Source organism: Stenella coeruleoalba (genome assembly GCF_951394435.1).
Source record: "Stenella coeruleoalba genome assembly, chromosome: 1".
Taxonomy (NCBI): Eukaryota; Metazoa; Chordata; class Mammalia; order Artiodactyla; family Delphinidae; genus Stenella; species Stenella coeruleoalba.
Window position 1 is genome coordinate 171,071,047 of NC_137169.1, and position 13,835 is coordinate 171,084,881.

The 13,835-nt window shown below is 38.0% G+C and overlaps 1 pseudogene across 1 annotated transcript; it reads left to right on the top strand.

The window, feature by feature from the left end:
• Positions 1 to 11,350: 11,350 nt before the first annotated feature.
• LOC307196179 (telomeric repeat-binding factor 2-interacting protein 1-like) lies at positions 11,351 to 12,504 on the top strand (annotated as a pseudogene). Its single transcript has one exon. The product of its transcript is annotated as a telomeric repeat-binding factor 2-interacting protein 1-like (transcript).
• The last annotated feature ends 1,331 nt before the right edge of the window (positions 12,505 to 13,835 follow it).

The window sequence follows — 13,835 nt, forward strand, 5'->3', positions numbered from 1 at the left end:
GTGTGTATATTCATTTCAAATAAGGAGGCTTAATTTGTAAATTGTTAATTAACCAAGATAAGAAAAGAATAATTAATTCTACAAAGCCTAAAGGCTTGAATCTAAGGTATTCTTAAGAACTGTATCATATGTTTCTCCAAAGCACTTATCATCTAAGCTTATTACTTCACAAAGATCTTTTAAGCTTTGCAAATATCATTCACAACTGAAAGATTAGATTCAGGGAAGTAGAGAATAGCCAAAGTCCAAGAAAATATCCTTGATCTGGATAACTCTACAATGTTTTGGAAGCAGTACAAAGAAAAATGCATAATACTAGTGTTGGCCTACAATGCCCAGATTATGAGTCTGATTACTGCCTTAATCACCTCACTTTCTATTCATACTATTAGGGGATATTTGACAAAAATGAATTTGAATTAATACAAGGTGTAACAAATTCAAAAGAGGCAAACTTCTCTTTAACTTAACAGGTATTTAGCATCTGATATACACCAAGTAGTGCAGGAGAAATAAAATTAATATAAAAGAGTAAAGCTTTAAGGAGTTCAAAATGTTTTCTGGGAAGTGGAAATTCCAATTTTGGTAGCATCCGTATGAAGTCTTGGTTCAAAAAGTTCCACCAAAGCCAGACATTCCAACATACTTAACTCATGGCTTTTGAGACCGCTTTAAAAACACCTATGCCAGGAACATGAACACACCTACGAAAGAAACAAGGGAAGTAACCATCAAAGAAACCTTGTGGACCCCTGCTTGGGTTCTGCAAATATTGAAAAAACAACCACCTTGAGTTCAAGGAGGACAGAAATGAGTACTCTCTGAACCAGTCTGTCTCAACACGTAGGCGTTCCAACCCCAACCTGCTCTTGCAGCTCTCCTTCCTTCCATCATGATCCTGGATCCTAGATTACTCAGCCAACACTGCTTCCCTGGAAATCAGTCCTCTTTGGCATAATAGGCTGACAGGACTTGATTTTACTATTACAGGTTTCCTTTCCCTTTTGATTCCACAGATTCCCATCACAGCATCTGATTCTACTTGAATGGGCATGCATTGTTGGAAATTTGACACTGGAGGCAAATAAATAGAGATGGCCTGGTGCCTGGTCAACAAAACTACACTGTTGTCCCTGAATAGATAGAACAAGAGAAACTAAAGATTTGGCTTTTATCCTTGAGGAGCCTACATATAGAGGAGAAAAAATATGTGTACATGTATTATTTTACATTATATATAAATATGAAAGAACTCAAGTATAATTAGAGGAACAAGAAATAACACTGTCAAATAAAAATTGCCATGGAAAAGGGGGTAAAAGAATGACCAAAATGATGTGAAATAAACATGAGGAGGCTTCCTGAACGAAGAGAAGTACATTCAAGATACAGAAAATGGGTTAGGCAAAAAGGCATGAAAACATAGTTCATTAAGTTTTAGGCAATCATAATTTTTATATTCTTAAAAAGCATATAGGGCTTCCCTGGTGGCGCAAGTGGTTGAGAGTCCGCCTGCCGATGCAGGGGACACGGGTTCGTGCCCCGGTCCGGGAAGATCCCACATGCTGCGGAGCGGCTGGGCCCGTGAGCCACGGCCGCTGAGCCTGCGCGTCCGGAGCCTGTGCTCTGCAAAGGGAGAGGCCACAACAGTGAGAGGCCCGCGTACCGCAAAAAAAAGAAAAGAAAAAAAAAAAAAAAAGCATATAGCAGTTCTAGAATAAAACAAATTCTGGAGAAGGATGTTTATTTATTTATTTATATTTCTCTTTGATTTGATGGAGAAGGAAAACAGGAATAATACAGATATAGAAGAGAATTTTAATTCTGAGTAGTAGTTTTGATTATGAATCCTAGATTTTAAATGAAATCAATATTGGCATTATCTAAGTCTAAACTCACGAATGTCACTAAACCTGTAGCACTGACACAACCTTATTTGGGAAGAATGCTTAGAGTATTTTACTCCTCTCCCTTCTTTTTAAATAGTATCTTAAAAATCTAATAAATATTTATGTTGTACATTTTATAAAAATAGATGGTTATGTGAAGAGCATAAATTTCATCTCATTACATGGACGAACACTGTAAGGCTTAGAACAGTCCAAAGTGAGGACTGCCACAGGATTGAATAAATTTCACAGCCACAGGATTGAATAATTTCAATCTACAGGATTGAATACACTTCCATTAGTGGAAATGTTCAAAAATGACTGTTAAAGTCCTTATTGAGTCTGTTACAATATTGCTTCTTTTTTTTTTTTTTTTATGTTTTGGTGTTTTGGCTGCAAGGCATGTGGTATCTTAACTCCCCGACCAGGGATCAAATCCGCACCCCCTGCACTGGAAGGCAAAGTCTTAACCACTGGACCGCCAGGGAAGTCCCATTAAGGGCACTTCTAACTTTGATCCTGTGATTTCATGGCTCTAGCGGAGAGATTTCCATATGAGCAATCATCTTTATTCATGCAGAGTCTTCAACAGAGGTAAATATTCCACTTTATTCTAGCAATGAGCTACATAACCGTCTATGTCCTTCCCAAGAACACCACCAGGGATTCTCGGCATTGCCTAGCATTTCACAAAGTTTGGCTCTGGAAGCATCTGTGTCACAGTTGCGGGAATGATTACTAAACTTTTAGATTCCTAGGCTCCACCTCAGACCTACAAAAGAAGAATCTTTATGGGTGAATCCCAGACACCTACATGTTTAACAAGCTTTCCAAGTGACTGATGTAACACTGTAATTTGCGAACCATTGCTCTAATCTTTGACATTCCTGCTGTAAAGGGAGACCAGTGAGGACTATTTGCAGTTATGATGGCAGTTGTAGAGTCATCCGTTCCTTAAGGAGTGAGTTAAGCTTGAAAATATCTCAAACATCATTTAAGCATTCAACCACCTTTGGAGAGTAAACTTACAGCATATAAAATGTTCCATGGTCTTTTCCTTACAAAAGACAATTTTCTACTTTCATGGACATTACAATTACTAACAGTAATCTTTCTTATAATTCTTTTTCTCACCAAAGAGTGAGAAAGGTGAATAAGGCCTCAGTTATCAGCAGTGTCTGGTCAAGATTTGAATCTATAAATATTTTAGCCTTTTTCATTTCTATTTGATATCAGAAAAGAACACAGTATTCAGATCATATTTGCAACCTAAACCACAGAACATGAGTTAAGAAATCCAAGGAAATCACCTCACTTATCTCCATTTTACTGTAAAAATAATTAGCTATTTGGTTGTATTACCAAACCATAACTGCTTTATCATCTGTCCTATAGTTTATAATGGCATTAACAAAATTGAAGATCCTAGACTCTCACCTACTATTTTTTCCATTACAGTTTTTTTAACTATATGGCAAAGATTTAGCTATTAGTAGTAAAAATATGGCTAAACTGGGCTAATTGAGAGAAAGCTAGTCCAAATTAATTTAAAAATTGATCATTAAGGCTTTTATAAAATATTATTTTCAATAATATATAAGATATCAAATTTAAAATATGAAATGCTAATAGTGAGCATAAATAATCTTTTTAGGCACATGAAAGTAAAGAAAAATAATTAATATTACTTAAGTTTTTGCAGATTTATTCTATAAATAGACCAGGTCCAAATCCTGTCTAAATTCTCACAAATTCCAAATAAAAAGTTTTGAATTTGCACTATGTATCTGCCTTTTGGATATTAATCATCAAATTATTGTGTAGATTAGATACCTTTCATGCCTACCTCAACTTATCATCTAAGGATATTTTTTATTAGACTAAGAGTTAAAAAATACTCTTTAGACAGAAAATGTATTTTTATTCTTTAAGTAATTACTATAATACCCCTTAGGTACAAATTAAACATAAAGAAAATGTTAACATTTAAAGGTTACAAAATTTTCCCACAGGAAATATTTGAAAAGATCACTTCAATTTATAAGAATACATTTTGCCAAAGTTAGAAACATAATTTACAAATTCTAAATTTTAATTGGCTGCTGAAACCTAAGTTTCACTTATTCTAGAAAAGGAGTAGTTTTGGTTTGGGAGGCTAAACAAGATCATAAAAGAAAATAATTATTCATAGGAAATACTCTATTAGAACCCCATTTTAGGGGACCAGCAAAGTAAAATATTCTGAAAAGAATATATGTTTTGTTAGAAGTGTGTTAAAATATGTCCTAAATAAATAAGTAGTGTTTCTTTGGTTATATAACTTGATTTAACCACTCAGATAATGACAGAACTAAAATGGGGCAGAGAGTAAGGTAGTGTAGTATGATATTGGTAGACAAAATCATACAAATCTTGGAGGCAGAAAGCCCTTGTTTGGGCATGGACATATATACACTACCAAATGTAAAATAGATAGCTAGTGGGAAGCAGCCGCATAGAACAGGGAGATCAGCTGGGTGCTTTGTGACCACCTAGAGGGGTGGGATAGGGAGGGTGGGAGGGAGACACAAGAGGGAGGAGATATGGGGACATATGTATATGTATAACTGATTCACTTTGTTATAAAGCTGAAACTAACACACCACTGTATAGCAATTATACTCCAATAAAGATGTTAAAAAAAAAAAAAGAAAGCCCTTGTTTGTAATCCTACTCTGTCACATGACAGCTGTATCACTTTGGACAATTTACATCATCTCTCTAAGCCTAGGTTTCCCCCTTTGTAAATAGGGATAAACAGTATCTACTTTCTAGAGTTTTTATGGAGACTAAATGAAATAACAACCTCAATGCACTTAGGACCAGAATTACTGTATATGAAGCCTTCAATATATATTAACCATTATACACACACACACACACACACACACACACAAATATATATGCCTGTGCATGAAAACTCCAGAAAAAAATATAAAGGTATACACAATAAATTGTTACTAAGTTCTGAGAAATAAAAAATGGATTCTAAATAAATCCATGTAATAGAATATTATAGACATTACATGGTCATTAAAAATCATATTTTTAAAAAATAATAAGTAACATAGGGAAATGGTAATGTTATAATGTTAAGTTAAAAAGCAATACATAAAGCCATAGATTCTGTGAAAAAAATGTATGCATAAGAAAAAATATTGGAAGGAAATGCCTCAAAATGTCCAGTGGTACTCTCTGTTTGGGGCATTACAGACAGTATTACACATGGTTGGATTTCCATCATCGTGGTCACTGTCCTTCTGACATACTCCTGTTCATTCAAGTCCTTTACAAAGTATTGATTTTTGATGCCCCTAATTGACCATAATATTCCACATGTGTTTTAATACAGTAGCCACCAACACATAGATTGAAGCCATGAGAATGCATGACGTTGGTAAAAGTGAGTATGAATAAAGAAGAAAGACTATGATCCACAAACAGAAAAAAGGACAAGAACCTCAAAAATATGCATTAGGGATGTAAAAAGCAAGAGGCGCACACAAATAAAAGCTGAAAAGAAATGATTAAAAATGTAAAATAAAAACCAAACTAGAGCTGATGAAGAAGCCGTGTATGGAGTTTTTAAAGAAGGAAGGGGGTTGACGGTGCTAGATGTCTAGTAAGGTAAGACATGAAACGAATTCAAGGCAAGGATACAAGGACACAGCACACACTGCTGATAGGAATCTGATATAATTCTCCATTTTTTCCTATCAACCTGGAATAACTGATCTCCCCTTTCTTTACGGCCCCATTTTATAAAACCTATAACATTTAATTGCATTTTGTACTCTTCATGTATAACTCTCCGTTTGGTGTACAAGGTTTCTGAGGATAGGGACCCAGTCTGACTAATCTCTATTCTCATTAGTCTCTAGCTTCCATCACAGGACCTGACTCATGGTAGGTAGTTAAGAGATGTTTGTTAAATGAATGCATAAGGACCAGACTTCCTGTTCCAATACATGTTATTCTAGGTAAAATTGACAAAATTCACCCCAAATTTGAATGTCATAATGCAAAGAAATTAAGCCAGAAGAAATTATTTCCTTTATGAAATTCTGATAATGTCTGTGTAATCAGATATAAAAGTGGGTACATATGCTATGCATATCCACAAATATTTATGCTGTCCAGACGTTCCTTCTATTTTGTTATTTTAATTCTCTCAGGGTATTTTCCTTTTTTCAAGTCTCTATTTATCACTTCATCATTCTTTGAATATAAATTTTAAAAAGCTATCCAAAGCTGCCTAGTCAGTTTAAGACAGTCACACCCTCAGCAGTTCAGCTGGACATATGACTAAAACCATGTCTAACAAGTTGATTGAAATTGATGAAAGTGGAAAAGTATAAATTCAGTTGGTATTTGAAGAAGTGGGAAAGTAAAACATGAGTAGGCTTTAAAGTATATTTTTAATGTCTTCATATTTCCTAAACTGTAATTTTAATGAATCATCAGAAATTATTGTGTCTGTATGTACTATTCAGGGAATCTCAGGAAAAGTACAGTCATCACTGGGCGGTCGGGAAAACAGGTATAAGATTTTATGATACCTTTTCCGTGAGAGCCAACGTACCCCCAGTGTCAGCATTATGTGGTGTGATTCTTCCGGGACTGAACACCACCTGAAGAGTGAACCAAGCCAGCTCCTTCAAAAAACTTCACAAGTTTCTTCAAATATGCCAAAATTGCACCATTATTCCTTTGTTTGCTCCTGAAAATACTGAAATGAAGCAATTTCTCTTATTATGCATTACTACCCTTTATGTGCTATATCAGTGGTACTCAACCAGGGCAATTTTGCCCCCCAGAGGACATTGGCAATATCTGGCGACATTTTTGATTATCACAACTCAGGGTGGTGAGGAGGGCTGCCACAAGCATCTAGATGATAAGGGCCAGGGATGTTGCTAAACATCCTGTAACGCACAGGATGCCCCCACCCCAACAAAGAATTATCCAGCCCCAAATGTCAATAGTGCTAAGGTTAAAACACCCTGTGCTAAAAGATAGAATGTGTACAACATTCTGAGAACCCTATCCATCTTTTGAGGCTCAACTAAGCTACCAGCCCTGTCATGAGGCTTTCTCAGATCAATTCACAATGACACCTTCACAGCTTAGACTTTCCATAATTTAGGTTTCATTTGATGATGACCCATCTCAAAGAGTTTTCTGAGGAATCAAATGTTCAGTATTCACTGCTGTTACATCTTACTCGCCTTTTCGTAATTTGCCTGTGTTCTATGACAATAGTACTAGATAGTTTTATAAATCAAGAGACTCACTATTATGTTACTTTCTCTTTCCAAATTGTCTGTTTTGTTTGCTTGTTTTACTTTTCCAGGATCTTTACAGTAATACTGGTTTCAGAAATAATAAGTTTTGAAGTGGGAAAGAGTAACTAATTATCCCATTGTTTTTCCAGCTAAAATGTTTGGGTGATATTTCTAGTAACCCATATTGTTAATGTCTATTGTTTGGTGATTCAAATAAGAATAAAAACAAACAAAAAGGCTATGCTTTTTGGCCTCTGATCAATCATGTAATTCTCCTCCAATTTAAAGTTTGAAGATTTGGTTTGTTATTTCAAATACCAGGAATTCACACCCCCATGGGCCAGTAGTGGAAGGAATGGGAGACATGAAAAAAAAAGTTCTGAATTAAAGTCAACAGTTAAATAGAATTCATTAGCACTACTCTTATGAAACATGTGATTTTCTTGAAAAAGAAAGGTATTTTAATAAGTCACTGCCATCTTTTTTTCCCCCTGATTCTTGAAAGTCCTTTAATGTGTTGGTCATGTACAACCATAGAACCTCTAAGTGCACATGGAAGTTTGTCAAGGATATAAATCGTTATGCAAGGTGATAGTAAGACTTACAATAATTATTCTCAATTGACTTACCCTTTTTTTTTTTTAAGCTAGCTAGATAGCCAGGTTACTTGGTTGTACATTTCTAAGAAAGGAAAGGCCAGGATGAAAAGATCTCAATTTTGCCTAAGACTGAAGGGGATGGTGGTAGAGTCACTAGCAGAGGCCAGCTAGAAGATTTCAGTTTTCATACTGAACTGAAACCTGCTTTCCTGTTACTGCCATGCTGCTCTCCTTCTGAAGCAACCCAAACCAAGTCCAATCAGTCTTCCACAGAAAATTCCTTCAGATACTTAAAGACAGCTGCCCTATTCTTCCCTTCTTCTCTTCGAACTCATTTTGATACATGAAATGTCTATTCTAACAAAAGACAGAACAAATTCAGAGAGCCAGTGCTCTGTGGTGCTGACACCTGAGTGTTATCCAAGAGTGAGCAGTCTGTCTTTCAAGATTTAAGTGCAATTTGACTTCAACTACAATCCCCATATGTTGGAGGGTGCCACCTACAGCTGTCCTCGGGGATTCTTAGATGGGGAGGGGAATTGAAGATTCACTTTTCTCCTGGTTACCCCTGGCTCTGAGCTTATGTTTTCAGTGAGTATTCAGTCTTACTTGATTATCACCTTCTGTGAATGTTCTCTTTCCCTTCTGTCTTTAGCACTAATTCTAAAATTAAATAGTAGACATCCTTGTTCTTAAAAGTCCTTTCACCCTCCTGTTTAATCCTCTGCCCTTTTAAATGCTCTCCCATAGATTTCACCCATTCTTTTAGCTCCAGCATCAACACATGACATTCGTAGCCTTGAACTCCAGCCTGTCTCATTACCTCCTACGAGACAGGGTCCGGTTTCAGCACATTTGCATTATCAACGGTACCACTACCACATTCGTCAACTTGGCTCAAAACCACTTTAGTGCATTCAGGTGTTCCTTTCTTTGCCATCAAGTACTGCCCATTCTTACTTTAAATTATAACTTACATATAACCCGACTCCTTCATTTGCAAATGCTGGTTGTCTTTCACCACATATGTGGCTTCTGCTTTCAGTCTCTGTCTGATGGAAGCCCTCACACCACTGCCGGATTCAGCTTTCAAAGACAGGGCATCCATAGTCCACCTCTGTTTCAAACCTCTGACCAGATCCTGCTGGTTTAAGTCCCACCTCTTTCAGGACAGTATCATATCAGCTTGCTTCTCCAACAAGCCAACTCAACATTTCCCAATACCAAACCACTATTTTCTTATTAGTCCTCCTCCAAGGAAACACATATTTCTGCTTCCACACTTGGTTCATAATTTCCCCCAGTGTTAGCTTGCTAGCACTACCACAACAAAGGACCACGAAATGGGTGAGTTAAACAACAGAAATGTATTTTCTCATAATTCTGGAGGCTAGAATTTCCTCTTCTTATAAGGATAGCAGTCATATTGAAGTAGGCCCCACCCTAATGACCTCATTTTAACATTATCTCATTAAAATCCCTATCTCCAAATGTAGTCACATTCTGAGGTTTTGGGGGTTAGGAGTTTAACATATGAATTTGAGGGGGATACAATTCAGTCCATAACACCCACCTAAGTTTTCTTCTTCCTCCTTCTCCTTTCCAAATCCCAAACAATATTTAAGGCCACATTAAAATCCCACTTCCAGTTCTTTACCACTTAATCATTCTAGCTCAACTTTCTTTTTCCTCTAAGTTCCAACCTCATTCACTCTAGTACTTGTATAGCTTCACCTTCATGGGTGCAGGTCTTCTATCTCCAGAAAGTTTAAACTCGTTTAAGTTCTCTTAAGTTCTTGGTAAGTGCTGACTGAATTTGGATTCGGAACTCAAAAAGACTGTTTCCTCAATTTGAATTGTCTTTTTGTTAAGGTTTTTTCAGGTCTTATTTACTGCAATATTGCTTTCATTAGTAACAGGTGAGTTCCTAAGTAGGAAGGAGCCACTACTCTGTTACTGACTAAAAGGTACTGGTTCAAGACTTTGTGAAGAAGGGAAATTTCTCTTCCACATAAGCACACGTGAGACCTCTCCCCTAATTTACACTTAAACTTAAATTTCTTTTCGTTAATATTTTTGCTCTCCTCTTAAATAGCTTCTTCAAACGTATTTTCTCCAGGATCATTATGACCAACGACCATAAAATACAGTGTAAGCATCTCACTCAAATGCTTTCTTGTGTGCTGATACTCAGTTGAGGTCTTTTAACTTGAAAAGGTCAGCATTTACCTCATGAATATAATCCAAATTAACATTTACAGTGCACTTATATGTACTGTATATGTGTATTAAAATTGGTCATTTCATCCTTAACAAACCTATGAATGCATACTATAATTCCCCCTATGTTGTATTTGAGGAAATTAAGGCATAAACATGTTAAATAACTTGCCCAAAATATCATGGTAGATTAAGACAAAGAAGTCTGACATTAGTGCCAAATGGCTTAACTACTATGTATGGTTCCATGCACAGATAGGAAAGATATCATTCACTCTTCCACCCTGCCCCCCACCCCTTAAACCCTAATTTAAAATTCATAATTACAAATAATTTTCTAATGCAAATCACATATTCTTTGGATAAGGATTTTCAATTATAGAAAAATAAATGTTCTTTCCAATACGCTCACCTTGTGTTTCAATCAGTTGAGCAGTGTGTATGAAAAAAAACTTGACCTGATTTTCATGTTCGTGGGCTCTGTGGTTTGCTCTGCAATCTGTTCTTCCTTGTTAAACCAGACATCAGGCCTATACGTGTGTGATTATGCTGCCCCCAAGTGACAGATATTGTGAACTGCAAGTAGGGTGGACTGCTAGCTGAGACTATGAAGCTCAACGCAGAGGAGCTGAGAGTAGCTACCCCACAACTGTTCACTGACCACTTTCAAACCCTCTTTTACCTGTGACCTCAAAAAGCCAATGCAGTTTTCACATGTAGTTAACTTGTTTCACAGGAGAGACAAAGTGGGAGACTATTCAATCAGTGCAGGTATTTACAGTACTGTGCATTTACAGGTTTCATACGCATTTTCAATTCAGTAGTAGGAAACATCAGAAATGCTCTCTCACGATCCTGCAGCCTGTGGAACAAAAACCACATTCACAGAAAGATAGACAAGATGAAAAGGCAGAGGGCTATGTACCAGATGAAGAAACAAGATAAAACCCCAGAAAAACAACTAAATGAAGTGGAGGTAGGCAACCTTCCAGAAAAAAGAATTCAGAATAATGATAGTGAAGATGATCCAGGACCTCGGAAAAAGAATGGAGGCAAAGATCGAGAAGATGCAAGAAATGTTTAACAAAGACCAGAAGAATTAAAGAACAAACAGAGATGAACAATACAATAACTGAAATGAAAACTACACTAGAAGGAATCAACAGCAGAAAAACTGAGGCACAAGAATGGATAAGTGACCTGCAAGACAGAATGGTAGAATGCACTGCTGAGGAACAGAATTTTAAAAAAAGAACGAGGGTCTCTGTACGCCGTGCGCTGGCAAGACGGCACCTTCTTCTGGTGCTCGGCGTGAGCTATGGCTGAGGCGATGGATTTGGGCAAAGACCCCAATGGGTCAACCCATTCCTCGACTCTGTTCGTGAGGGAGGATGGCAGCTCCATGTCCTTCTACGTGCGTTCCAGCCCGGCGAAGCGCCGGCTCTCGACGCTCATCCTGCACGGCGGCAGCACCTTGTGTCGCATGCAGGAGCCCGGGGCCGTGCTGCTGGCTCAGCCCGGGGAGGCGGCGGCCAAGGCCTCGGGTGACTTCATTTCCACGCAGTACATCCTGGACTGCATGGAGCGCAACGAGAGGCTCGCGCTGGAGGCCTACCAGTTGGGCCGACCAGGCCCCAGAGACGAAGCCCGGGGCTCAGGCTGGGGGCGCCGCCGCCACAGAGCCCGAGCTGCAGCCGCACGCAGGAACGTGGCCATCTTGACCTATGTGAAGGAACATGCCTGCTCGCCCAGCTCCGTCACCGGCAACGCCTTGTGGAAAGCGATGGAGAAGAGCTCGCTCACCCAGCACTCGTGGCAGTCCATGAAGGACCGCTATCTCAAGCGCCTGCGGGTCCTGGAGCATAAGTACCTGTTGGGGGAGGCCCCAGTGAGCCCCTCCTCCCAGAAACTTAAGCGGAAAACTGAGCAAGACGCCGAGGATGCTGATAGCGGGGAACCACAGAATAAAAGAACTCCAGACTTGCCTGAAGAAGAATTTGAAAAGGAAGAGATCAAGGAGAATGAAGAAGCAGTCAAAAAGATGCTGTAGAAGCCACCCGGGAGTTTGAGGAGATTGTGGTAGATGAGAGCCCTGATTTTGAAATACATATAACAATGTGTTATGATGATCCACCCACACCTGAGGAAGACTCAGAAACACAGCCTGATGAGGAAGAAGAAGAAAAAGTTTCCGCACCAGAGGTGGGAGCTGCCATTAAGATCATCCGGCAGTTAATGGAAAAGTTTAACTTGGATCTGTCGACAGTTACACAGGCCTTCCTAAAAAATAGTGGTGAGCTGGAGGCTACTTCCTCCTTTTTAGAGTCCGGTCAGAGGGCTGATGGGTATCCCATTTGGTCCCAACAGGATGACTTAGATTTGCAAAAAGATGATGAGTGTACCCGAGATGCACTGGTCAAAAAATTTGGTGCTCAGAATGCAGCTCGGAGGATTGAATTCCGAAAGAAATAATTGGCAAGATAATGGAAAAAAAAGCTTTGGCAGATAAGGCATTAAAAAAATTTTTGTGACTATTGAACTTCAGAGATTTTTACATTGGAACTGACACTCATCTTTTGACCAAATGCTATTGTTGCTCTGTGAGTCCTAGATTTTGTAGCCAAGCAAAGTTGGAGGATGAAAATAAAAGAAATTGGATATATTTAGAGCTGTTCCTGGCAGTATCAATGTGTTTGTAAAAGGAAAATCAAAAACAGAGAGGTTGGTTTATATAGTACTAACCGCTTTCTGGAATGGAATCCCTGCTGTATTGGTAAGAGGAGCTAGTGACAAAGTCAAAGGCGGAAAATTAGATGGGTCTTTTCAGAAAGCATAAATAAAGAGCCTCCTATCCTTTGGCAGAAGCTTCTCTAGATTATGATAGATTCCAAATCAAGAATCTAGGAATGTGGAAAGATTTAATTACAAGGCCTTTGAACATGGACTGTCCCAAACCCTTGCATACCCCAGTGAACTCTGATTTCTGGGCTGCTTTGAAAACCCCATATTTCTTTTGCCAACTTATATTTGGGGAGCCTGTTTGTTGGCTGTTCTTTTCTTCAAGTCTGTGTCAGTTAAGTCTCTAGCATGTATTTCTTTATCTACCATCCAGTTTTGTTTAAAACACAAAAATTTAGAGAGTCATGGGAAAAGTCTCACTTAGTTACTAGTAATGTGTTTTTATTTATTGAGGATAGTTTTGTGCTAAGAATAGTGTTAGATTTAAAAATTAGAGGATTAATTCCTCTTTGTTGTGTTGATTTCATTATTGAAAATAAATAGAACTTTGTAAAAAAAATAAAAAAAGAATGAAAAGAAATGAAGACGACTTAAGGGACCTCTGGGACAAAATTAAACACAACAACATTTGCATTATAGGGGTACCAGAAGGAGAAGAGAGAGAGAAAGGACCAGAGAAAATATTTGAAGAGATTATAGTTGAAAACTTCCCTAACATGGGAAAAGAAATAGCCACCCAAGTCCAGAAAGCAGAGAGAGTCCCATACAGGATAAACCCAAGGAGATACATGATGAGACACAGAGTAATCAAATTGGCAAAAATTAAAGAAAAGTTATTGAAAGCAGCAAAGGAAAAATGACAAATAACATAAGAGGGAACTCCCATAAGGTTAACAGCAGATTTCTCAGAAGAAATTCTACAAACCAGAAGGGAGTGGCATGATATACTTAAAGTGATGAAAGGGAAGAAACTACAACTAAGATTACTCTACCCAGCAAGGATCTCATTCAGATTCGATGGGGAAATCAAAAACTTTACAGACAAACAAAAGCTAAGACAATTC